Here is a 27,123-nt window from a genome sequence, read left to right as displayed (position 1 = left end):
TGCCAGAGGCCCACCTCCCAGGTGATTCTAGATGCTGTCAAGTTGACATGATGGAGTAGAATGAGGGTCCTCAGAAAGATGCTACCAGAGGAACTCAGGGAAGAGAATAGAGCTGCCCGGAACAAGAGTGTTGAACTCTGGAGAAGGTAAGGAGGTGTGGTACTTTGAGTGTCATTGGCCCCCATAAGCTCATAGGGAGTGTCACTATTAGGAGGTGTGGCTTTGTTGAAGTAGGTGTGGCCTTGCTGGAGGAAGTGTGTCACTGTGGGGGCGGGCTTTGAGGGTTCCTATGCTCAAGATAGCGCCCAGTGTCTGAGACCATTTCCTGTTGCCTTCAAGATGTAGCCAGCACCATGTCTGCCTGCATACCACCATGCTCCCTGCCATGATGACAATGGACACTTCTGTAAGTGAGCCACCTCAATTAAATGTTTTCCTTATAAGAGTTGCTATGGTCATGGTCTTTTCCCTGCAATAGAAACCCTAAGACAGAAAGTAACAAACACGTGTGTTTAGAAGGTAAGGACAAGGCTGGCTCTCTCTCTCTCTCTCTCTCTCTCTCTCTCTCTCTCTCTCTCTCTCTCTCTCTCTCTCTCTGTGTGTGTGTGTGTGTGTGTGATACATGCACGTGGGTACCACGGGTCTTCGGGTCATGTGCCTGTCCAGCACATGACTGTGGAGGCCAGAGGAAGATGTTGAGTGTCTTCCTCTGGTACCTCTCCACCATATCCCTTTAAAGCAGTGCCATTCACTAAACAGAAGGTCCGTCTCAGCTAGGCTGACTGGACACTGAGCTGGGACCCATTTGTCTCTGCTCCACAGCACTGTGGTTACAGGCATGTATGGTCAGTGCTGCCTTTTCTCATGGGTGCTCAGGACTTGCACAGGAAGTGCTCTTCACCACCGAGTCATCTCCCCAGCCTTGGGACAAGGCTTTTGAATAGTGGGATAACCTTGAAGGAAGAAGAGCAGCTCTGATTGATACCTAGGATTTTGATGAGCATCTTATTGGAGGTAAGGCCACCTACTAAAATTAGAAAGCCTAGCATGGTACAGAGAAGGGAGGGATAAATTTAGGAACCAAAGGTCCTATTTTTGGCACAATTCTGACACATGTTACACCTACAGATGAAAGTGCTGAATCAGCTAAATAGATCCATGGGACAAAGAATCTAGGGATATAAATTTGGATCATACCATCTTGGTTTTGTTTGTTTGTTTTTGTTTGTTTTTTTCCAGACAGGGTTTCTTTATGTGTACCCTTGTCCTAGAACTAACTCTGTAGACCAAGCTGGCCTCACAATCATAGAGATGCTCCTGCCTCTGACACCAGAGTGCTGAAATTAAAGGTGTATGCCACCACCACCACTGAGTGGATCATAATATCATAATGGTTGTGGTGATTTGAATAGGAATGACCCCCATAGGCTCATATATTTGAATGCTTGGTCACCAGGGAGTATCACTATTAGGAGGTGTGGCCTTGTTGGTGTAGGTGTGGCCTTATTGGAGGAAGTATGTCACTAAGTGTGGACTTTGAGGATTAAAATGCTCAAGCCAGGCCCAGTGGCTCTCTCTTTCTGCTTCCTGCCAATCTGGATGTAGAATTCTCAGCTACCTCTCCAGCACCATGTCTGCCTGCATGCATCCATGCTTCCCACAATGATGATAATGGATTAAACCTCTAAACTATAAGCCAGCCCCAATAAAATATTTTCCTTTATAAGAGTTGCCTTGGTCATGATGTCTTTTCACAGCAGTAGAAACTCTAACAAAGACAATGTTTTTTATAGCTATGGGTCTCAATGGGTTTAATAGGGATTCAGTTTACTAATTACTATGTGTAAGTCACAGTTCTCTGAGGAACACAGCAACACATAACGCAGTGTTTACTCTAAGTGTCTTTCTCTGACCCCTGCATGCTGTCAGGAATGGCTGTAAACTTCGTTGTTATTAATTTTCTTGAATGTTAGAGGGGAAATATGCTTAGAAATTGGTCAAGCCCAGATTCCAAAACCTTCCTCCAATTCATAACAGAGAGAATAAGGCCAGGAAAGGCTTAGGATTTTATTTAAAAGTTTGTTGTTCAAAAATTATCCTAGGGAGGGGGCTGCAGACATGGCTCGGTGGTTTAGAGCACTGGCTGCTCTTGCAGAAGCCCCAGGTTCAATTCCCAGCAGCTACATGGTAGCTCAACCATCCTAACTCCCATTCCAGAAGATCCAATGCCCTTTTCTGACCTCTGTGGGCACCAGGCATGCATGTGGTACACATATATAATGCAGGCAAAACATTCATCCACATAAAATAATCTGTTACTAAAATGTCATTTAGGGGCTGAGAATGTGGCTCAGTAGATAAAGCATTTGCTGTCCAAGTATGAGCCTAGACCTTAGACTACCTTGAACCTACATCTACATGAGTTGGCGGAGTGAGATTCCCGGAGGTAGTTGGACTAGTTATATTAGCAAACTCTGGGCTCAATGAATAAGGTGAAGAGCAATTGAGGAAGGAAGACCTATATTAGCCTCAGGCCATCATGCACATGTACAAGTATTCACACACACTTACATGTGCCCATATACATATGAACACATATACATGCATACCACACACATAGATAGATGAAAAAAAGTCATTTGTACTCCAGAGTCTTAAGCTCCTGTCATTTGAATGTTAAATGTCCCATGAAGGCCCATGTATTGAGGGCCTGCCATGTATGTACTGCCATGTCTACTATGGCAGTACTGGGTGGCAGCAGAAACTTAGGATGCGTGTGGCCTTGTGGGTGTATAGTAGAAGGGGTAGAAAACCTCCCATCTCTTGCTCACTTACCCACTACGAAGTGAGCAGGTTTGTATGGTAATACACTTCCCACCATAACGTGCAGCCTCACCACAGGCCAGAAGCAGCAGGGCCAAACATGGCAATGCCTGGAACCCCCAGAGCTCTCTCAGGTGAGTTAGCTAGTCAGGCATTTTTTAGGAAGTTCACTAACACATGGACAGTGCACATGTCCAGTTCCAGCTTTCATATAACAAGCGAACTGAAGCTTTTATTTATTCTAAGGAAGTTGGAGTTGGGCAGAAGTAAAAGGGACAATTAAAGACTTTGCCCGAAAGACCAGTGCATCAGATGAATCCAGTGCATTGGATACTGGAAACTATGATTAAAAATCAGATTAGGAAACAGGCTCCAGGCTCCAGCAATGGAACAGTCGACAAAGTGCTTGTCTCGTAAGCATGAAGACCAAAGTTTGATCCCTAGATAACATTTAAAAAGAGCAGGGGGTGTGACGATGCACTAATTCCAGTGATGGGGAAACTCAGATGGGCACATTTCTGGGGTTCACTGGCTAGCGAGCCTCACTGACTTGGGGAACTTCTAGGGCAGCGAGAAACCCTGTCTCAAAAAAACAAAACCAAACAGAGCACCCAGGAGGAAGATGCTAGAGGAACACACACTCTGAGGCACACACGTTCACCCGTGCCAATGTGAACACAGGAGAGGGCGGGGGAGAGAGGCATCCTAGAACAGCCGGCACAATAGGAAAAATTATCTGCAAATTATTTCTAAAACCGGAGTTATACCTAGACTATATGAAGACTCACTTTACAGCCCAATAATAGAAAGACTAATAACCCAAATAGGCATTTCTTTAAAGAAGATATATAAACGGTTTGAGTTGCTGAGAAGGCTAAGTGAGTTAAAGGCACCTGATGACCTGGGTTCCGATTCTAGAACCCAACCCACATGGTAGAGGGAGAGAACTGGAACCTGAGTTACCCTCTGATTTACACACACACACACACACACACACACACACACACACACACACACCACATATATACACATACACACATAAAATAAATGAAATTTTAATGTGGTTAACAAACATATGAAAAGATGCTCAAATTATTAATCACCAGGGAAGTGCCAATCAAAATCACAATGGCATACCATATCCCTCTATGCTGGCTGCAGTGGAAAGGGCAGATAGTAGCAAATGTTGATGAGGATGGAGAGATGTGAAGGTTCATACACTGCTGGTGGGATTTGTTGGGAAAAGGACACAGCAGTTCTTCAGAATGTTAAACTTCCCACGGGACCCAGCGATTCCTCTCCTAATTAACACACAAGAGAAAATAAAAAATATGCCACATAAGAGCTTGTGCGTACACACAAACGACTGCAGACACATGCTGTTTGTTGCAAGCACGGTTTAGAGCTTCCTCCACCGAGTCTAGTCTCCCCTCTGCGAGGCTCCACTGTTCTGAGCAGTGCTGAGATTCCTTAGCTGGGAAAGCCACGCCTCTGCCAGGAACTCCTGTTGTCTTACTGGGGCTTCCCAACACTGCTAAGTGCTGAAATCACAGGGCCCTCCAGAATACTTGACTATCTAGGTCACTCCAGAGGCCGCTTTAGCTGGTCTGAGGAGCTGCTATGCAGACCTTTTTCTCTACAGGGCCTAACAACACTGGAATAAGGGCTAATCATTTGCCTGGGGGTGTACCCCCTCTAATTTATTACATAGTCTCCTTTTCTCCCCGCCCCCCAACCCGATGTTGTTACCATTATTTAGGATGCGCATGTGGTTTCTTTTGCTCTTCCAAGCTCTAACATCCTTGCAGCAAAAGGCAAGGATGCAACAGCCAGCATAAGCTACGGCTTTGGGGTTCCATTTTCTCATTCTTTAAAGTCTTCTTGACCAAAGGGAAAGTGACATGAGACCCTTGGACTCTGAGAAGTCAGAAGTGAGTTGGTACCCACAGGGGTGTGTACAGCCTGGCTCTCTGAATGCTGGACCATCAGACTTTGGAGACAGCAGACTGCCAGCGCTGCCTCCCAGCCTTTCCCACCTCCTTTGTAGCTGGATGCTCTCAGCTAAAGAAGGCCAGACGCCAGCATTCTCCACAAGCCCTATACGTTTCGAATCTAAGAAGGCACTGTCTGCAACTAATGCTTTATCCTGCCACCTGCCAGGTGGAAAGGGTGAGGGGAAATAGCCAGCTCTGTGCTTCTCCACCAGCTTTTGGAGAGAGAGAAGGAGCAGTCCTTTGTCACCTGTGAAGGCCAGGTTTCAGAACGTTACTCCATTACCTTCTTGTGAAAACTGCCCCCAAATGTCGTTAAGCTTTGATGGCGTTGGTTTAAAGGGCACACAGACGAAGCAGTATGTGTGTGGGTTGTGTGGTGTTTATGCAGTCATGGGAATGGTAGCCATGCATCTGGGACCAGATACTCATAGTGTTGTGACTGGAAATAAAACCAGAAGATGGAAATAATTTTCTGCTCAAAGATGGATGGTCAATAAACTTTCTGGCTTATACATTTTAAAATATCATGTCATTGACAGCTTGATTAGCAACAGCTTATGGCTCATCTGACTGCAGGCAGGGAGCTGCAGAAGCACACATGCACACATATTTATATGATGCAGAGTGTCTTACTAGACATTTAATCTAAGGAGTGTCCATAATGTGTGCAATGCAATGCACAGGGCATAGCCTACTTGCTTTCAGATCCATTCTTCATGCTTCTCCTAATGGCTCTGCATTACAGGTGCTGACCCTGCAAACAGGTTTCCCAGGCTTGCAAGTCAGGGAGGCTCTTGTGGGAATCAGTCCATGAGAACCGCTGGAGGATGGGAGACAGGGGAAGGCCAGACGTCTTTTGCCAAGCCTATGGGCCTTGAATGTGCCACTGATTCTAACTATGGGATGCTCCAGTCAGGAAAATCTGCCCCGTCTCCAACTGCTGTCAGTGACCCCAGTAGACTCTGATTGTTCCTGTCACACAGACTGGGAGTGACTCCTGCTGCCACTAATCCGAGTGTCTCTGATTCTCTGTCATCTGTGTAACCAATTTTCCACTTTAAATCCCATCTTGATGACATGTATACTGGTCACTGCTGCTCTGATTCAGTGGTGATCAACACACATGTGACTGAGAAGACCCTCAGTCTGTGAAAGTGCAACTATTTTTAATACAGCATTCTGCAGAAAGAGACAAGCAGCATCAGGAAAGGATGAATCTGGCTGGCGAGCTGATTCAGCTCAAGATTGGTTTCTCTAGTCCGAGTCACAGGACTTCCCTGTCCCCTTCCCTGGTACTCCAAAGAGTTACACTACTTGCAGTTTTCAAAGACACTCCTTCCAAATCCTCACCCTATCATTCAGGGTGCACAGCTTTATCTGATGGACATCCTGGGGCTGTTTCCTGCCCCCTTTTCTGATCATGGACTCCATCATGTAGCAGGCTGCAGGCGATATTCTAACTCTTGAATTCTGAGATCATCAGGTGCCGGGTGCCAGCTGGGGAGAGGGGCCCTATGCCTCTGCTTTCCTGTGACTCTTTGATGAGCTCTAAGCACATCTAATGCTGAAAATTGTCCAGAATGATGTCTTTCTTATAATATAACATGGTTTTCCTTTAACATGGCCAACTATTACCAATTGAGAGCGGGTACATTCAGGGTGGTATGGCCATAGACATGGACAACTATTATCATATCCCTTAAATAGGGATGTGGTTACCAATTTACTGTTATTTCTGGTTAGCTGGTTGAGGGTTTGTTCTTCATCTGTGGAAGTTACAGTCAATTGCCAGTAACATTTTAAAATGCCTAAATGCTCACAAATTCCACTATCTTTCATTCAGCATGTTCGTATTGTAAACGTAATGGTAACAGTGAATTAGAAGCCAATGAATGACTCTTATTCAGAATGGAATCACTCCTCTATTGTAAAGGAAGAATCCACATCCATTCTGGAGCTAGTATGCGTACTGACTTCCTGCACTGGCCCAGAGGAATGAGATGTTAGCAGTTACACTAAAAGGCATGCTCATAAGGACTTCAGAGCTTGGCAGTGATTATATCTTATTCATAAATGGTTTCCATCATTACTTGGAACACCGTTCCTGAACCCTTGCCTAAAATCCTTTCCACTGCTAATTGCAAATTCAGAAAGACTAGGGGTTGGGGGTTGCATTTGGCAACAATCTCTAAAGGGCTCTCAACTAAAGTGTGTCACCTGGGGGAGGACTACCTTGCCTCAGAAGTATCCAGGACCTTCAACTTCAAGAAAAGCATGCAAAAGGCCTCGGACTTCAGATGTGGAACCCTGGAACTGTAACTACCCAGACAGTAAACAAGAATTTGATGAAAGATAGCAGATTAAGCATGCTTGATTTCTCCTAACCAAGATGATACGAAGATAATAGTAAAAGCACTTGAAAAATGACACAAATCCAGCAATGATGGGGGGACTCACGGCAGAGAGGTGATTTCAAAGAGTTTCTGGAGGTGGGTGGTGGACAGAGGAATTTTGACAGGAGGACCAGGGATGTCAAACATGCATTGTATAAGTGAGGGCTGGAGGCTAAAACCCAGATGGAGATCTTTCACAACACAAACTCTGGGGGCCCGGGCAATCTGTAAACATCAGCTGAGTGAACAACGGAGCTGGATCTGTGGCGATTAATAACACCCCACGGATGAGCAAATGACCTCTTGACAGTCACCTGGCAGCCAGACAGGACTCACTCTACTTCTGTGGACCCAGCCAGATGGAGAGGGGTAACCTCGAACACCTCGCTCTCCTCTCAAAGATAAAACTCCATATGCTGGTATTTGGAGTTCCCTGTTAAATATCTGGGTCTTTACCTAGTTGTCAGAGTAAAAGTCAAAGCAGCAGATGGTTACATCACCTTGTAACAAGTGGATTATGTATTAGTTCACTTACTCAAGTCTAGAGTGGCCAGTGGCTGGACTCCAGGAGTCCCCACAAATCAGGTCTGTCCATTAGCCCCGGAAATCAGTGGGAAAGTAATAATGGAAAATCATGGAAGCATTTTGACCAGATGTTGCAATGTTGGGAAGACAGAAATGAAGCACCAAGTCTTCTGGGACCCAACAGGAGCTGTAGGGTTAGGGCAAGGAGAAATTGTACATCACATGCATAATTAAGCAGTCTCCATCAGTCTGTGGTCTACTTGGTCTTCATTCTATAGGGTGACTCTGGAAAAGTCCTTATCAGCAGAGAGGACAAGCCAGTTCCCATGAGATGGTTGCTCCTCGGTGCCCAACATAGGAACATTGCTTCCACTTAAGGGTGATCTCATCAAGGGGTGACCTGCAAGGCTTCACATTCCTAGAATCCAAGGTGACTTCAGGTTCAGGACAGAACTGGAGACTTTTGGGCACCTAGGCCCTGGAACAGGATGCTGTAAAGGCAGATAGTAAAATATCTTAGTTATTCTTATCTTTGTGTCTTTAGCCTGGAGAGGGTTAGATCACTTAGGGCTGAGCACCCTGTGTCGCTTGTTTTTAGACACTCCTCGGGTGACCACACTCCTGTTCGGAGTAGAACAGGAGGCTGACATTTGACCCAAAGTAAAGGAGACAGACACAAAACGGAAGAGAAAGGCCGGGCTTCACGCCCCTTTTAGTTACCTCGAAGGCTCAAGTGAGGAGGCAGTGAACTTTGAGCAAAAGCAGGACCTCTTATTGTCAGGCTGCTTCACACAAGTGGGAGATGGTGATAAGTCACCGCGTAGGAAAGCTGTCACACAGCACGCCCCACCCAAGTACAAAAGAAAATGGACTTGAATTAGAATCATATTGCCACATTCAATATCTGCAATAAAAACACCTGAAGGGGCTGGAGCAATGGTTCTTAACCTGTGGGTCGAAACCCCGACTAATCCTTTCACAGGGCTCACCTAAGACCACTGGGAAACACAGATATTTACATTACGATTCATAACCATAGCAAAATTACATTTATGAAGTAGCAACAAAAATAATTTTACGGTTGGGGGTCACCACACCATGAGGAACTGTATTAAAGGGTCTCAGCTTTAGGAAGGTTGAGACCCACTGGGCTGGACTAACAGCTCAGTGGTTAAGAACACCGGTTGCTCTTCTAGGGGACCCAGGTCCTCAGGAAACTTCTTCGGGGGGAAAAAAGAAAGTATAAGATTGCTCTGGTGCCTCCCGGTCTCTAGTGTTGCTAAGGATGTGTCAGACACAGTCCAAACACTTGCTCTGTTGATAAGAACCGATCTGCCTCCTGCTCCTGTAAAGTGGATCTAAGCACCTTGTTTACAGGTCTGGAGAGATCACCCAGAAATGTCTGAAGAGGTCAGGAAGGAGTGCTTGTGTGGAGAGACAGGAAACCACTGGCGTTATTTATTTTCTTAACAAGGCATATGATTATTTAACAAAACTTTAAAAATAATGAAACATGGGTTATACAACTATAAAAAAAAGCCAGTAAAAACTTCTCACACAGCTGGTCCAGGTTCTGTCGCCCCTGGGGAATGGAGACAAGGACATCAGGAACTTCCAGAGCTGCCCTGACTGGAGGAGACTTAGCCAGGTTCCACGCTTTACAGTCGCCATGTAAGTGATAGATGCATGGTTTATGATTTCTTTGGATAATTATGATTTTCAAAGAGTCATATAATGTACACTCATTCCAAATCCCAACTCAAATATGTCATCGAAGCCCAGCAGAGCAAAATATAAAATCAATAATTCTCTTTGTAAGTAGAAAATGCTTATCATTCATTTCCCCCTTTGCTTCTGTCTAGTTAATATTATAAATTCCAAATACTAGATATGAAGCACAATCATCCTCTAACCACCTGTCAGTGACATCCGGTTAGGCTTCTACTTTGAGGTTTTTGTTTTGTTTTATTTGTTTGTTTGTTTTTAATCCTCATGGAACAGAAAGAGAAGTCACTGTGGGAAGCTCGGTTTGCTCAGAATTTTATCATGGGCAACATTAACGTCTTGTTTTATGAGATTACATTTCCAGAAATGTATTTCAGATTATTCAAATCTGTTCCACATTGACTGAATAACAAGGGCCACTAGGAATCCATTTACTCGAGAAGGATTTTAACAGGGCAGTTAAAGAGAGCTCAGTGGGTAAACGGCAAGCTTTGTAGAAGTCCTGTGTAAAGACCCATGTAAGAGTCCTGTGTAAAGACCCATGTAAGAGTCCTGTGTAAAGACCCATGTAAGAGTCCTGTGTAAAAGACCCATGTAAGAGTCCTGTGTAAAGACCCATGTAAGAGTCCTGTGTAAAGACCCATGTAAGAGTCCTGTGTAAAAGACCCATGTAAGAGTCCTGTGTAAAGACCCATGTAAGAGTCCTGTGTAAAGACCCATGTAAGAGTCCTGTGTAAAAGACCCATGTAAGAGTCCTGTGTAAAAGACCCATGTAGAAGTCCTGTGTAAAAGACCCATGTAAGAGTCCTGTGTAAAAGACCCATGTAAAAGTCCTGTGTAAAAGACCCATGTAGAAGTCCTGTGTAAAAGATCCATGTAAAAGGCCTGTGTAAAAGACCCATGTAAAAGTTTTTGTGGGTGCTGTATGCTTGCAACCCAGTGCTGGCGGTTAGGGAAGTCACATGGATCCCGGAGGCTTGCTGGTTAGCTAGTTTAGCAGAAATTATGATTTCCCATTTGAGATCTTGTCTTAAAAAATAATAAAATGGAGAGCCATAGAAAGAGAGGCTCAAAATTGACCTCTGGCCTGGATACATACACACACAGAACCACTCATACATGTGTACCCATAATACATAACACACACACACACACACACACACACACACACACACACACACACACTTATGCCTGGCATGATCCTAGGTTTGGAAATTCAGAAAAATTCCTTGTGTTTACATTCTAATTCTAGGGATAATAACTAACTATGTTTGATAGCAAGTGATAAAGAAAGAAATCGGAAAGAATGAGGGCACCAGGAAGGGTGTGATGACTATTCTTGGTTGTCAACTTGACTACATTTGAAATTAACTAAAACCCAGGCAGCTGGGTACACCTGTGAGGGTTTTTTTTTTCCTTAATTAAATAATTTGAAGTGAGAAGACCCACTTTTAATCTGGATCTTTTGAGGTAGAAAGATCCACCTTTGATCCGGGTCACACCTTCTGGTGGCAGCCTATAGAAAGGACCCAGAAGAAGGAAGCTTTTGTTCTTTGCCTGCTCGTTCTCTCTCTCTGGCAAGTCCATTCTTCCGCTGGCTTTAGAGCCTACTTCTTTGGGATTCTGGCATATACTGAAGACCATATACATCCGTCCTTGTGGATTGAACAACTACTGGATCTTGAACTTGCTGTTGGTTGAACAGTCATTGTTGGACTAGATGGACCACAGACTCTAAGCCACATTCACTGCATCAGTTCTGTCCCTCTAGAGAACCCTGACCAGTCCAGGGGAGCTGCCATATCATGCAGAGGCATGAATGGAGTAAGGGAAGTTATCTGGGGACATATTCCACCACCCCAATATTTTGGAAATCATGAACAAATATATTTCTAACTTAAGATATATGTAGATTATGAAAGAGCCAGGTGAACTCTCAGAATCAGAACTGTGTAGACTGGGTAAGATTCAGCATGCGTTTAGAGGGGGATATGGAAAAGGTCAATGAGAGAATTTCAAGCTCAAAAGAAAACAGAACAAGAAATGAGAATGACAAAAATGGTCCATAAAAGGAGGGTCACCTGGATGGGCAGAGGAAGGAGGGTCACCTGGACGGGCAGAGGAAGGAGGGTCACCTGGACGGGCAGAAGAAAGACAATGACAATGGGGAGGGAGGGGTACATACACATGGGTTAGGAAAGCCCGGGGGGAGGGACTTAAAGCCAAATGGACTCCAGGCACGAGACATGAAATAAGGAGACCAGAGAATTAGACAAGGCACTGTCTTCACCACAGAGGTCTGCAGGAATGTAAATGAAGTCTGTATTCTCCAGATGGAGGAATGCCATGCTGGGCTCATTCGTTGCTGCACTCGCTTACATCATACCCAGCTGCTCTACTTTTCTTTCTCTTTCGGTGATAAATGCCATGACCAAAAGCAATGTTGGGAGGAAACGGTTTAGTTCAGCTTACAGTCTATCAGTGAGAGAAGCCAGGCCAGGAGCTCAAGGCAGGAGTCTGGAGGCTGGAGCCGAGGCAGAGGTGGAGGAACACTGCTCACTAGCTTGCTTTCTGGCTTGTTCAGCTTCTTTTCTTAAACAGTCCAGGCTCACCTGCCCAGGACTGGCACCACCCACATTGGCCGAGCCATCCTACATCAATTAGCTAAGAGAAAATGCCCCACAGACATGCCCACAGGTCTGATGGAAGCAATTTCCCAGGTGAGGTTCCCTCTTCCTATGTGTCAAGTTAGCAACTGAAGCCAACTGTGATACCGTGACACACTCAGGCCAAGGAACTCTGGTAGCAAACCTGCACAGACATATAACTTGACTGTAAAACAGAAGGGGACATAAAAGCCCCACACCTGACCTGCCTTCAGTCTTACCAAGGCGTTCACTACAAAAAAAAAAAATAATTTGACCTCTTGCCTTATCCTAGTCATGGTGACTTAGAAAAATCTAGAAATTGCGTTCTCACAGTTCTGAGGGCTGGAGAGCGTAAGATCAAGGAGCTGGCCAGGGCTGTTCCGTTTCCAAGATGCTCACGTGAACACTAAATTACTCTAGAGAGGAGGGACCTCGATGTCTTCAGGTGGCAGAGGCAGAGGGGCAAACACCCAACTCCCTTCCTCACGTTCTTTTATCGTGACACTATCCATTCATAAAGGCTGAGCCCTTGTGACCCAAGCGCCTCCCCAAAGGCCTGGCTTCCCAACACTGCTGCTTGGGGGATGAAGATTCCAACTATGAACTCTGAATGACGCACTCAGACCACAGTACCTTGAAAAATAGCATTGTATGGGCCATGGTGAAGGCGCCCCATAACACAACACACAGCGAAGCTTCCTTCAGAGGCCCTTGCCCCACATCCCTTTGCTTACTAAGGATGTTTAGACCCAGATCTCCCTTCTGCCCCCATCACTCTCTGTCCCCAGTTGCCTTTTTCTCTCCAACCAAGTCAAGCCTTCGACTTCCAGCCCAGTTCTCACCCTCTCTCTCTTTAGGAGACTCTGAACCCTTGCCATGAGGTTGACCTCCCATTTACATCCCTATTGCAGACAAACCAGAGAACCTTCCTCCAACCCACACACTCTGAAAGGTAGAGAAAGATAAGGAGTTCTAGAAACGCCTTACTGGACTGATCTCTCTTGTTACTAACCAAAGTGCAAAAGTGGACACTGGAAGAAATCAGCAAAGAAACCACCTACCAAAACAACAAGTATCTGTTTTCCAGAGGGAAGAGGTGGTGGGGAGGGGCAGCCAAAGAACAGAAGAAACCATGATGGAGCTACCGCTGTTTGTGCACATCTGCCTCACATCTGTTTTTACCATGGGACTACAGAGACCATGGCACACACTGTCGAAGTCAGAACCTTTTGTAGTACCTTAGCAGACATAAATGCATTGATGAATGCATGAACATGGAAAATGAATGCTTTGAGGCTTCCAGAGGGGTCATGTGACAGTCCTGGCTCACTGTTGTCTCCAGCAGCTCTGGTGCCTTCTTAGAAGCTGTCCTGGACTTCACTAGTTGTTTTAGGGACCTCCACTGTTGCTCCTCTTGCAAGTGGGACTCTACAGAACAACATGCCCATCACCCAGCTTCTTCTGCAATCTGTAACCCCCTTATGAAGTCAACTGTAGCTGGAGAGCTTCTCTCCAGGTCCCGCCGAGCTCAGGCAGCCCACTTATAAAATAAACACACAGACGCTTATATTATTTACAAACTGTATGGCCGTGGCAGGCTTCTTGTTCTTATATCTTAAAATAACCCATTTCTATAAATCTATACCTTGTCATGTGGCTCGTGGTTTACCGGCATCTTCACATGCTGCTTGTCATGGTGACGGCTCAGCCTTCCACTCTCAGAATTCTCCTCTCTCCTTGTCCCGCCTACTTCCTGCCTGGCCACTGGCCAATCAGTGTTGTATTTATACAGAACGATATCCACAGCAGTCAACACTGTGTCAGAGCTTATTTCAAATTTCTTGAACCCACACCCTCCTGCCTAGGCTTGTTGGCTTCATAAGTCAATATTTCCTTCACCCCCTCTTGCTAATAATGTAAATTAAATTATATCAAAGTATAAACCATTTTAGAAGGTCAGTTCATAATATTCACAATGCTTACAGCTCAAAGTCAATTTTTAAGAACATACCATAAGTGCTACTGCAAAGAAATCATCCCTAACCCACAGAACTGCTAACAGGTGGTGCCTCCCATGGGCGCTCCCTGCTAGCCCTTTTAGCCCTCCTCTCAGCATGTAATCCTCATGTAGAAATCCAAGCTTCCTCATGAGTCAACCCCTTTGCCCAACTCTAAACTCCATTTTATGGCCCAGGTCTAACCCTATAATTTTCCATTGCTTCTGTCACCCTCAACTGCCTCACTCTCACCTCTATCCCCTTGTCTTTTCCTGGAGCACCCCCTCATATGGGGGCTTTTGAAGTTAGACTAAACGCATTTTGTATTATGATATGGCTACAAAGCTGTAGGGCCATGGAGTGCAATGGAGTAGTTTGAATGAGAATATCCCGCATAGGCTCATCTATTTAGATACTTGGTCTGCAGTTACTGGCACTGTTTAGGAAGGCTTAGGAGGTGAATGGAGGAAGTATGTGTAGTGGGTAGCCATTCCAGCTTTGATCTGGAAGTTCCAACCCTCATTGAGACTTCGGCAACTGTCACGCCTATAAGGCGGGGCCGGGGGGGAGGGGTGCCTGGAGACCCGAGATCTGGATGGGCCAGCGCTCTCTCTGTTCCAGGACCCTGAACGGTGGAGGTGGACTGAGCAGAGCTCCAGAGAACACCACTGGATTGTGATACACCTTCCCCAGACCCCGCAACCTACCTATCCCTTAATTTGTAAGTTATGCCATTAAATAAATATCCTTTTAACTATGTGGAGTAGCCTTAATAATTTCACCAATAGTATGTTACTAGGGACATGCTCTGAGAATCTACAGACTCCTGATGCTCCGAGTTAGTTATCTTTGAGTCCTGCTTTCTGTTTAAGATGTGAACTCTCAGCTGCCCCAGCACCATGCCTGCCTCCTGCCATGTTTCCTCACCATGATGGTGATGGCCCCTTATCCCTCTGGAACCATAAGCCCAAATAAACCCTTCCTCCTATAAGGTGCCTTCATCGTACGATTTATCGCAGCAATGAAAAGGTGGCTAGTACAAAAACAAAACAAATCAAACAAAACAAACAAACAAAAGAAAACAACAGTGACCTTGAGATACCATCAATATGCCATATAAAGTGCCTGTTTTTGAGCATATAATTCAACATAATCCAACGGCTTTTAGACTAGTCACAGACATAAATGATCGATGCCACAATAATTTTAGACATGTTCACCACCTCAAAAAGAAGCCTCCAACCTTCGCACTGTCACCTTCCCAAGTCCCCATCCCATCCTAACCCTAAGCAGTCACCATCCTGTTTTCTTCTCCATAGAGTGCCCTGTTCTGAATGTCTCATGCATGGCATGGTGCATCACAAAAGGCTCAAGCTCTAATTCTCCAGACCAGCTCTGCAGAGAGAACGGTGTAAGTGCTAGGATCGGCTGGGAGGCCGGGGAGAACCATGAGGTCGACAGTCAGGAGCTGTTGTGAAGTCACGAGGGCTCAATGAGGAATCTCTGGGCTGCAGATAAGAACACTGGGCCACAAATGGCTTACACAACAGAGACACGCTGTCTATTAACAAGAAATCTGGAGGTAGGTTAGGCTAACATTGACCGTGTCTCGCCCATGTTAACAGGGACCCAAGTCTTTATCTTTTGCTCCATCAACTTAGATTACTGACTTTTGTACCGAGATTTTTCCCTCTTGGTTGCAAGATGCTGTTGCTTTCCAAGGCATCTTCTCTTAATATAATTAATTATAGAAGCATGTATTTCAATGACAGAGGGCACAAAGGGTCTATTTGCAATAGACATCTTGCATAAGCCCAAATATTCTGAATATTAAAAAGAACCTACAAACTAATAAGAGACAAGTGAGTCCACAGAAAAATAGTCAAAAGAAGCAAAAGTTTGCAAAGAAGACATCCAAATGATTCTAAACTTACAGAAATAAATAAAACTGTTCAAACTCATCTGTATTACACATGGTTAGAGCTTCCAATTCAAACTCTCCTATGACATTAACTCGCAGTGAGGGCTTCCCGATCCAGGCACTCTTCTTACATGCATACAAACTCCTCCCTTAGTTCCCACAGCAGCTCTTGTGGGAGGGACTTTTATTATGTCCACTTGACAGGTGTGAAAAGCCCCAACACTCTCAGCCGTGAAAATTAACCATGCCCTTAGTTGGCAACTTCAGTGAGTTTGGCTTCAGAGTCTGTGGTCTGAAGTGCCAGACATAAATCTAGTCAGATGACATCCAATGACATTAAAAATGAGGGGAAGACTGACTTATATATTGCCACGTGGAATAAAAGTATGACTTACTTCAACTTTGGTGGAAATCATCTATTAAAATTTAAAATACATAAAATAAAAACTATCAGTCTCACTTTGTATTCAATAGAAATTAAAATAAGAAGGGATATTTATGGAAGATTATTTTAACAGAAAAACAATTTTTTTAGCTCCTGGAATTAAATCTATTTGTTTATCCGTTGCAACTGTTGAGTGGCATGTGGTCAGCCATGCCAAGATTTATTACTGTCAATATCAATCAGTCTTGTTCCATTAAAATACTTTTGTGAGCTAGGGAGGTGGCTTAGTGGTTAAAAGCATTGGCTGCTCTTCCACAGGATCTAGGTTCAATTCCCAGCACCCACATGGTGACTCACAAACATCTATAACTCCAGTTCCAGGGCAGCCAATGGGCTCTTCTGGCCTCAGCAGGCACCAGGCAACACATATATGTACACAGACACACATGCAAACAAAATACCCATACACATAAAAGAAACGAATACAAATTAAAATTCTTACTTCAGTTTTTATATAAATTTGCTATAAATTTCATCCCTCCAGTCAATAGCAAGACAACATTACATTATTTCTTATAAACAGTCTTTTTTCCTGTTCTTTTTTATTACTATTTTTTTCAAGACAAGCTTTCCCTCTGTAGGCCAGGCTAATCTGGAACTCACTCTGTAGACCAGGCTGGCCTTGTAATTGTGGCAGGCCTCCTCCCAAATGTATGAGCCAACCAGTCACTCAGCTGTTGGCATAAAATAATAAATACAACAACAAGGTAATGTTATTCGTTTCTAGTTAGTACTGCCTACAGAAAGTTATAATCCTGAGCCAAGCTCTCCACAAGGCAGTGAAATCTCAGGCAGGTACCTTTCGATTCTGTGTCTTTAATGCCTCTCATGGATCATCTTAACGCCACAAGGCCGAGCATCCCAGTGATGTGGAAACGTGGAAAAAATGTATCTTTGATCTGAAGGCATAGTCCACTTAGTAAAATTGTGGTAAGTGTTGACTCCAACAGCCAAAGACTCTCATATATGTGCATCAACATTGTTTCAGTATATGCGTAGAGAAAGGGTGGGCATCTTAACCAAAGGAAGTTGCCATTTTGGTCAAAGTAGTCTCCAGTTGGCATTTTAATATAGTTCAATGTAACAAACTCTCAAGGATGCTAACCTGGATTATGGAAAGGGATGAGAAAATAGAAGTTCTTTTATTATATTGCTTTTATTTGAGAGTATGCATTGCTGTATTACTTATGGATTTTCAACAATTCTAATATAACTTTGTAAAAGTTTTGTTTGTTTGTTTGGTTTGGTTTGGTTTGGTTTTAGTTTTTCAAGACAGGATTTCTGTGTAGTCCTAGCTATCCTAGAACTTGCTCTGTAGATCAGGCTGGCCTTGAACTCAGAAATCGGCCTACCTCTGCCTCCCAAGTGCTGGGATTAAAAGTGTGTGCCACCACTACCTTGCTATTTGTACAAGTTAATAAAAAGAAATTGCATGCTCAGCCTGAGCCTACCTAAGCTAGGAAGAAGCCACAGGTCTCAGGCAGGGCACGTCACTTGCTGGCCGGGGCTCCTCCACATTAGCACCGCTGACATGATGGGTCTCCAAATGTCATCAAACATTCTACAGGGGGCAAAAATCAACTCTGCTTGAGAACCTCAGTCTCTCATCGGCGAAGAGAAGCCCAGAACCTGAGACGCTCTCTGTCCTCTTCAATGCTGTAATTTGTTTATACAGGCTATTTTCACCAAAGCCACTAGAGGGTACACTCTGCTACGCAAAGAGCAAAAATAGCAAAACTCAGGCGGGGACCTCAGTCTCCCCTCTGCTTTGACCGGTTTCTACTTCTGACAGCTCTGGCTTTAAATAGTCTTTGATGCTGGGAGTGATAACCCTTAGCCTTGAGACACCAAGTGTTGCCTGTCTTGTGCTTTTCTGGTGTTTTCAGACATAGCGGAGAGAACAAAATGATCTTGGCTTTGGAAAACATTCTTCCTAAGGCAGCCAGATGAATCATCCTTCTAAAAAAGAATGTTCACGAGGGGAGCCAGTGCAACATCCAGACCGGGAGGCAAGACTCGAGTTCTCTTCTTGATACTGCCAGTTCCAGGCTGTGTGAGGTTGGCCAAGATCCTCAGCCTCTCTGGTTTTACCTGTACCAGAGCTGAGGACACTGAGCTAAGACATTTAGGAGCTTGGTCGCTTGGTGTGGTCATATAGGGATTTGTCTGATTCATCTACTTCCTGGGGTAGCTGGGAGAATAAAATGAGACGGGGTGTGTTAGAGTCTCAGAAGATAGACGCATTCAGTAGGAAGTTGTGTCCACATTGAGGGAATGAGGAGCTGGCTGAGAGGAGCTCTCTGGGAGGAGGGTAGTGGTTCCTGGTCCTTCACTCTTGCTGGACTCCATCCTGACGTTCATGGTTTCCGCCCTTCATGATGGAAGCAGCCGGTGTCATCCATGCTCTTATGAGTTACTTAAATGACTCAATAGATGGGAAGGATCTACTCTAACGCCCTCCACCTTTATCCTTCTCTCTCTCCTTCCCCTCCTTCCCTCCCTCTCTTCCTGCTTCCTTCTCCCTTTCTGTCACCATGGAAAATCAAACCTGGGGCATTGTGCATTCAGGGCCAATGGTCTACCACCAAGCAACATTCTAGCCCCTAAAACCATCTTTTTTTTTAATTAAAATTTTCTATGGTATATTTTGATCATGTTGTTTCCCTCCCCCAATTCCTCCCAGAACCTCCCTACCCAGCAAATTATATGTTCCCTCCTCCTCTCTCAAACAAAACAAATCAAAATAAATAAGCAAAAAATGTCAAAACAAAACAAAATGAAACAAAAAGTTTTAAAAAAAAAAGATAGAATTTGTTTTGTGTTGGCCACCTACTTTTGGACCTAGGGCCTGCCCTAGGCTGTGGTTGATAGACCTAACCTCCATTAGTGACACTCCATTAGAGGAAACTGACTGTCGCTTTGCCAGTGGGTATCATTTATAAAGAGCTTCTTGGTAAAGGGTGGGACTCTGTGTCCACTTCCCCTCTCTGCGTGGGTCTTGAGCATGCTGCCACGCTCGGTGAGTTCACCATTTCCTTGGCGTCCTCCATCCCCTCTGGCTCTTACCATCTTCCTGCCTCCTCTTCCGCACGGACCCCTGAGCCTTGAGGGGATGATTTGATGAAGACATCCCATTTAGGACTGAGTGCTCCAAAGCCCCTCACTCTGCACATTGTCCAGCTGTGGGTCTCTGTGTTAATTCCCATCTACTTCAAGAAGCAGCTTCTCTGATGAGGGCTGATGCCGCGCTGATCTATGGGTAGAGCACTATGTCACGAGGAGTCATTTCAGTGCCATGCCCCTTCAGCTGAAAAACAGTAGGAGGTTTTTTACCTCTAGGCCCCATAACCTATCTAGTCTCAGGCTCCCTGCCACTTCCTCAGTGTCGAGTATGAATTACATCAAGGGGTTACAAGCCTTGCCTAGCCTTATGTACAATAAATAAGTAAGTAAGTAAGTAAATAAATAAATGGCTATTCCTCTAAAACCATCTTTTAAGCACTTAAAACGTTTTAATATTTTAAAATTGTATTTTATGTGTATGAATGTTTCGTCTGCATGTATGCATGTGTACCCCAAGCATGCCTGGGACCACAGAGGTCAAATGAGGTGTCATATTCCCCGGAACTGACGTTAAACAGTTGTGAGCTCCCCGTGCGGGTGGCTGGGAACTGAACTCTGGTCCTCTGTAAGAACAACCAAATGCTCTTAACTGCTGAGCCCTCTCCCCAGCCCCCATTTATCAATCTCTTTTAAAGCCTGAATCAGAAGGAAACAAGTTCCCCAGAGAGAGACCCAGCCCGTGGTATACTGTAAAATGGAGGCAAATGTTCTGCGGCTGACGTAGTTAATACTTCTATCTTGCTTTCTTTTGCATCGTCACTTAAGACCGGTGTTGACCCACTAAATAATGGCTGCTGGCCTGCAGCTTGAAAAGCCTGCCACTGTCAGGAATGGTGATGCGACACATCCCTGTAATCCCAGCTCCAGGGGGTAGAGGCAGTAGGAAGGAGACATGAGGCTAGCCTGGGCTTCATAGGGAGATTCAGACTTTAAAAGCTAAGGGCTAGGGATGTGGCTAAATAGTACAGCCCTTGTCTAGTATGTTACAAGGTCCTGAGTTTAATCTCCAGTACTGCAAGAATAAATAAGTAAAAGGAAGGCCGTGTGCTCATGTCTACGGAGGACAGGAGGGAGCACTGTGAGAATAGACAGTAAAAGGAAAGCAGTGTGCTCGGTCTGTGGAGGACGGGAGGGAGCACCCCGAAAATAAACAGTAAAAGGAAAGCAGTGTGTCTGTGGAGGACAGGAGGGAGCACCCCGAGAATAGACAGTAAAAGGAAGGCAGTGTGCTCGGGTCTGTGGAGGACGGGAGGGAGAACCCCGAGAATAAACAGTAAAAGGAAAGCAGTGTGTCTGTGGAGGATGGGAGGGGGCACCCCAAGAACAGACAGTAAAAGGAAGGCAGTGTGCTCGGTCTGTGAAGGACAGGAGGGAGCACCCCGAGAATAAACAGTAAAAGGAAAGCAGTGTGTCTGTGGAGGATGGGAGGGGGCACCCCAAGAACAGACAGTAAAAGGAAGGCAGTGTGCTCGGTCTGTGGAGGACGGGAGGGGGCATAAAGTCCTCACACTGATCAGGGAGTAGGCAGGAGATGTGGTCCCACAAGTCACTCGGAGAGTCCCAGATATTAACTTGTCTCAGTTTCCCAGGGGCTGACTTCAGGGAGCACAATTCAAGAAGGACAATTCCACGTTTAAAATCCCAAAATGTGAGGGGAGCCACTGGGCATCAGCTCCTAGACTGCATCCAAACCCTACACCATTAGCAGGAGGGACAAGCGGTCACAACATACTACAGAAAGTCAAATATAGACTACAGAAATCCAAATCCAACACTTACGGAATGCTTGTCCTTTACCACAGAACAGACGTTGCACAAAGCACTTACATGGTGATCGTCATAAACTAAGGTGGAATGAGTTTGATTTTCTTCTTGCTGCCTGCTAAAGAGGTCTGGCCTTTCCGGTCTAGCTTTTCCTGCTCCATGGGCAAAATAACTGGACAGAAGCAGAACCAGAAGAACACTGGTTAGCGTTGGACTGCAGTGAGGAGCTTCATAAGGAGCTTGGGAAAAAGGCTGCCGGAGCTGTGGGAAGCAGGGAGGACCACCGAGGAGCACCTTGGTGCTCTGCACAGTGTGCAAGGTATGAGACACCCCGTGAAAAGTGCAGGTGTGGATTAATAATTAATTTCAGATTTGGGGGACGTGAGTGTGAACTGGCGGTGACGCCTGTTAGCCCACTGATTGTCAGAGCTGATTCTGCAATTTGACAAACCACTTAGGTGCCCGGCCCCATCCTATGTGTGTGTCCCTCGAGAAGCTTCCTGTTGATTGAAGAGGACAATCCTCCCTGATAGAGACCATTCTTTGCTCAAGGCTATATGAGTAGCCATTCTTCCTCGTAAGAGCCTCCAAACAAGCTCTCAAGGTCCGTTTGTAGGACACGGGGAAGTAAGTTTCCAGGACTCTAGACACAGCCCCGTGAGGCTTTGCAAGCAACACCCTTACTGTTCTTAGGAAAGAACGATAGAAACAGAAAGAGGAAAGAGCAAAAGAAAAAGGGAAGGGAAGGAAGGGAGGGGAAGAGGAAGGGAAAAGGAGAGGGGAAATCATATAAAATGCAAGGGACCCAGAATAGCCAAAATGATATTGAAAAAGAACAAAGCTGCCGGACAGAAACTTTCAAAGTTTGAAACTTACGCATCCGCCGTAAGCAGACTAGTGTGTACCAGCATAAAGACACCTAGAGTAAGGGGATGAAAATTAAGAGACCAGAAATAAAATCACTGATATTACAGCTAGTCAACTTCTTAGAAAGGAGTAAAGACAATTCTGTAGGGGAAAGAATCGGTTGTCCTTCAAATAAACTCCATTTTAGGCCAGTTTCAGATGTGCACTGTCATTATGAGAACAGTCTTCAATAATCGATGCTGAGACAATGGGACATCCACGTGAAAACACTGGACTTGGATTTCAACCTCACACCACCTAAAACGGTTCATAGAGCTAAGCCTAACAGCTGCTCCGGGAAGACTGTTACAGGAAACTCAGGTGGCATCTTCATGACCTTGGGTTAGGCAAAGGTTTCCCAACTCTGACGTGAAAGGGGCCAGTGATAAAAGAGAACAAGAATTTGCACTACTTCAAACAGTAAAGCTCTTCTGCGTCAGATAACATCAAGACTGTGAAGAAACATGGGGCTGAAATGATGGTCCATCAGCTATGAGCCTTGCTGCTCCTGCAGAGGACTAGTGGTCTGTGCCCGGCATCCATATTGGGCAGCTCATAACTCCAACTCCAGGGGAGCCTACGCCTTCTTCTGGCCTCTGTGGGTGCATGCACACAAGTGTGCCCATATGCTTACGCAGATATGCACACATACACATAAATAATAAAAACACAATAAATATTTAAAAGAATAAAAAAGCATGTGAAGGAAAGGCTGCAGAGATGGCTCAGGGGTTAAGAGCACTGGCTGCTCCTTTGGAGGATCTGAGTTTAATTCCTTGTACCCATGTCAGGTGGCTCACACTATCTGTAATTTCAGCCCCAACACCTTCTTTTGGCCTCTGAGGGCATTTGTACAAACATGGTATTTACACACACACACACACACACACACACACACACACACATAAAAATAATAATAAATATTTTTTAAACCACGTGAAAAAACAACCCATAGACAGGGAGATAATATGAAATATAAAAGGATTTATATCCAGAATAGACTTAAAATATAAAGAACCTCTACAACTCAAAGATTTAAACACACACACACACACACACACACACACACACACACACGCACACACACACACACACACAGGCAATTTAGGGGTGGATGAAGGATTTAAACAGACAATTCTCTAGAGAAGATATGCAAATGGTCAGCTTGCTCATGAAAAGTACTTCACATCATTAGTCCTGAGGTAGATGCAATTCAAAGCCACAGTGGGACACTGTAGCTCACCTACTAGGATGGCTATAATCAAAAAGAGACAATGAACTAGTGATGCGGATACCAGGAAATCAGAAACTTTACACATGACCAGTGGGAGTGTAACAGGAGATGGCATTTTGTGAAACAGTTCAAAAGTTCCTCAGAAACGTTAAACAGAGTTTCCACATCTTCCGTGACATGGTTTGAAAATGAAATGTCCCCACAGGCTCATATGTGAAAGCCTTAGGTCCCCAGTGGGTGGCACTATTTGGGGAGGTTCCGGGAATTTTAAGAAGTAGGTCTCAGCGGGAGGAAACAGATCAATGGGGTGGGCCCTATGGATATCTTGTAGCTGGACTGCTCTTGTTCCCGTTCTTCTGAAATCCTTACATACTAGATTTGGGTTTGGTTCTACATGTGTATCTACATGGTGTATATGTGTGTGGACACGTGGGAGTGCATGTGCACATGTGTGTGCATGGACACATGAAAGCTTGAAGTTGACAGTGATTTCCTCAACCACTTTCCACTTCATTTACTGACTCACTGAACCTGAAGCCTGCCACTTCCAACCAGTCTAGGTAGCCACTTGCCACAGAGATTCCCCTGTCTCTGCTCCCAGAGCTCTGGGATTGCAGGTGGCTGCCACGCTTGCCTGTTTTTTATTTTGTTTTGTTTTAACATGGGTTTTAGAAATCTAAGCTCTGGTTCTCGTGTGTACCTGGCAAACACTTGACTGACTGAGCCATCTCCCCAGGCTCTCTCTCTCTCCTCTCTGCTTTCTACCTGCTACACGTTCCTAGAACCCTGATGTTACCACCCAAGTACAGAGAGCCAAGCAACCATTGGTTGAGCCCTTTGAAGCTGTGAGCCACAATGGGTATTTTCTTAATTTTTCCCTATCATACATTCAAAGCAACAATAAAAGTAACTAACACAGCTAAACAATCATACTCCTTGACACCAGCCCAAGAGAAACAAAAACTTAAGCATGCAAACACTTAAGCACACACACACACACACCAACAACAACAACATTGTACACCAGTGTCCATGGCAATATTGTTCATGATAATTTAAAAGTGAGTTGTACTTGTACTACAGACCTATAACCTCAGCCACTCAGGAGACTGATGTAATAGAGCTCTAAGTTTAAAGTCTGCCTGGGACACAGGGTGAACTCAAGACCAGCTTGAAATAGAAAAAAGGGATTTTTTTTTTTTTAAATGCTGGGGATATAGCTCAGTGGTAGAGCCCGGCTCGTGTGATACTCTAGGTTCAATCTTCAGTGTTGTACAAAAAAACAAACAAACTAGTAGAACAATTCAAACTTTCATCAACTGATTCAAAGATAATAAACAAAATGTCTTCTATTCATGCCGTAGAATACTATTCAGACATAAAAGGAATAGGCAAGAAAATAGTCTACCACATGGACACACCTTGACGGCATCATGCTAAATGAAAGAAGCTAGTCAACAACAGGTCATGCACTGCATTATTCCATTTGTGTGAAATGTCCAGAGGAGGGAAATCCTTAGAGCTAGAAGGTATGTTGATGGTTGCCTGTGGCTAAAATGTACAATGCAGGAGATATGTGACAAAAATGTTACAAAAGTAGACCATGAGTATGTAAAAATACAAAATACATGCTAATATATATACTAAAATCCATTGAATTGCACACTCTAAGTGATTGAACTTTCTGCTAGGTAAATTATCTCTTAATTGTGTTTTTAAAAAGACTGAAGGAAGAGGGAGAAACTGGAGGCGGCAAATATGACAGGTCTGAGGAATTCCTTGAACCCTTAAAGGTTTTCCAGAAAATTAGCAGTAGACAGTTATATTATTGTAGCCAAGTAGGAGGTTTCCCAGATGAGGTACAGGCAAGAACTCCTGAGGCCACTTCTCTGTATCTCCAAGTGGAAGGTCTGCCTAATTTCCTGACTTTATCCCCCGCTGCCCTGCCCCCATCCCCATTAGTATCAACCACAGTGCCTGAAACACAAGGATCTGCCGCTCGCTTAAGTTTACGGATCATTTCTGCTTATTATTTTCTTTCCTTCTTTTGTTTGTCTCGTCACTAGGCACAGTGGGAAATAATGAACCTCTAGTCTTCTTGCTAAAGAAATAAAGACCATGGTCCGTGGAGCAGGCTAGGCCACCAAGGCCCAGGGGAAACAGAGCAAGGAGGCATCCAGTGGTATTTCTGTAGACAGGGCAGAAATGAATAAATAAACCTTCTGCCATACAAGCCTGAAACTCCCAACGCCCTCCTCAGGTCAAGGTCAGGCTCTGGTGGACACTGCCAGCCAAGCTGACCTGTTATTGCTGCTCCCTTGAAGAAAAGCGCTCGGGTTTCTCCTCGGAAATTCTCTGCTAATTCCAGCTGCCTCGAGATCCAAACTCCAAGACCCAGTGTGATTCCTGAGTGTCGTCCGGCAGAGGCCTCATGAAAAGGTAAGCACATGGTGTCCCCTGGCCATCAAAACAGACTCTGTGAGCCACGGAGAGAGGTCTCCCTGCCCTGCCTCTACAGAGGGAGGAAATGCTGTGAGACTACATTATTACTGAGACCAAAGTCTCCAGGCCCTTTCCCCAAGGGCTGGAAATTCCTGGCTTTTGTCTTCCTCTTGAAATGAGGCATTTGAGAGTCGTGGAAAAGTACAAGACAGAATCACAAGCCACCGCGGAGAAGGTGCCGAGGAGCGCATCCTGACAGGGGCCCGACTCCTGAGCAGACGTTCTTCCTGCCACCCCTTTGCCTCCGTGTGACAGCAGAGCGCCACCGCTGGGGCTCCTGCTGTGTCCTGGCCATTCCCGGGGCTGTTCCCAGTGGGGCGGAGATAACAGAAGACTGTTAGGTCTAGGCCCCTTCTCATCCTCTGAAAACACGGTGGTTTCAGCTCCTCATCTGGCCTCCCAGTTCTCCAGGGCACTGGCGTGTCCCTTTCCCCTTGGCGTCCCTACCTGCGCAGACTCATCCCTTTAACCTCACGGGTCCTCCACCTCTGCACATGGAGCCAGGGCTCCACCCACTGTGGCTCTTCACCACACACCAGAGCTTGGGACATCCGGCTCCCCTGGCCTTGCCATCGGCCTCCAGCTTCTCCGGACAGACTGCTCACTTGTCACGCCTCAGCGGTGGCATTGGCCCGTCAAGAGGACAGGAGGCCGACCTCACCTAGACAGAATGCACCTCATGGTTCTGTCGTGTTCTTGTAGGATCAGGTTTCCAGACCATTTTTTTTCTTTTCTTTCTTCTCCTGGAAAGTACATCAGTCAGTCTTCCTTCATTCACCCCAGCCTCTCAACATGGAGGCTAAAAGAGAATGGGAGGTCTGACTGCCCAGGCTCTGGTTAGCTGGGAGACATCAAAGAAGGTCTTTATTTTTGTGAGAACACATTTCCTCATCTATGGATTTCCTCATCCACAGCTATGTCAAAATAGTAAGTGAAATATTATCATAACGTACTTACCGTGGAGACTTAAACATTCACCGTAAGTTTTCAATATATGCCCTCCACATTTATTTTAAAGATTCCACCTATTCATTCATTCATTCATTCACTCACTCATTCATGGTGTACTTAATGAGCTTCATGCCAGGTACTGGGGTATGACTATGTCTTCTAAGAGGAAAGC

General features: G+C 45.1%; 1 long non-coding RNA gene across 1 annotated transcript; it reads right to left on the bottom strand.

Annotated features, from left to right (window-relative positions):
• Positions 1-6,726: 6,726 nt before the first annotated feature.
• On the bottom strand, positions 6,727-20,740 carry LOC121830946 (uncharacterized). The gene is made up of 2 exons (XR_013052887.1): positions 19,538-20,740; positions 6,727-8,226 (listed from the first exon to the last, which is right to left on the bottom strand). It is a non-coding gene; the product is annotated as an uncharacterized LOC121830946 (long non-coding RNA).
• Between the last annotated feature and the right edge of the window lie 6,383 nt (positions 20,741-27,123).

This window comes from Peromyscus maniculatus, chromosome 7 (genome assembly GCF_049852395.1).
Source record: "Peromyscus maniculatus bairdii isolate BWxNUB_F1_BW_parent chromosome 7, HU_Pman_BW_mat_3.1, whole genome shotgun sequence".
Taxonomy (NCBI): Eukaryota; Metazoa; Chordata; class Mammalia; order Rodentia; family Cricetidae; genus Peromyscus; species Peromyscus maniculatus.
Note: the sequence above shows the minus strand (reverse complement) of the source record. Positions and strands in the feature narration are given on the sequence as shown.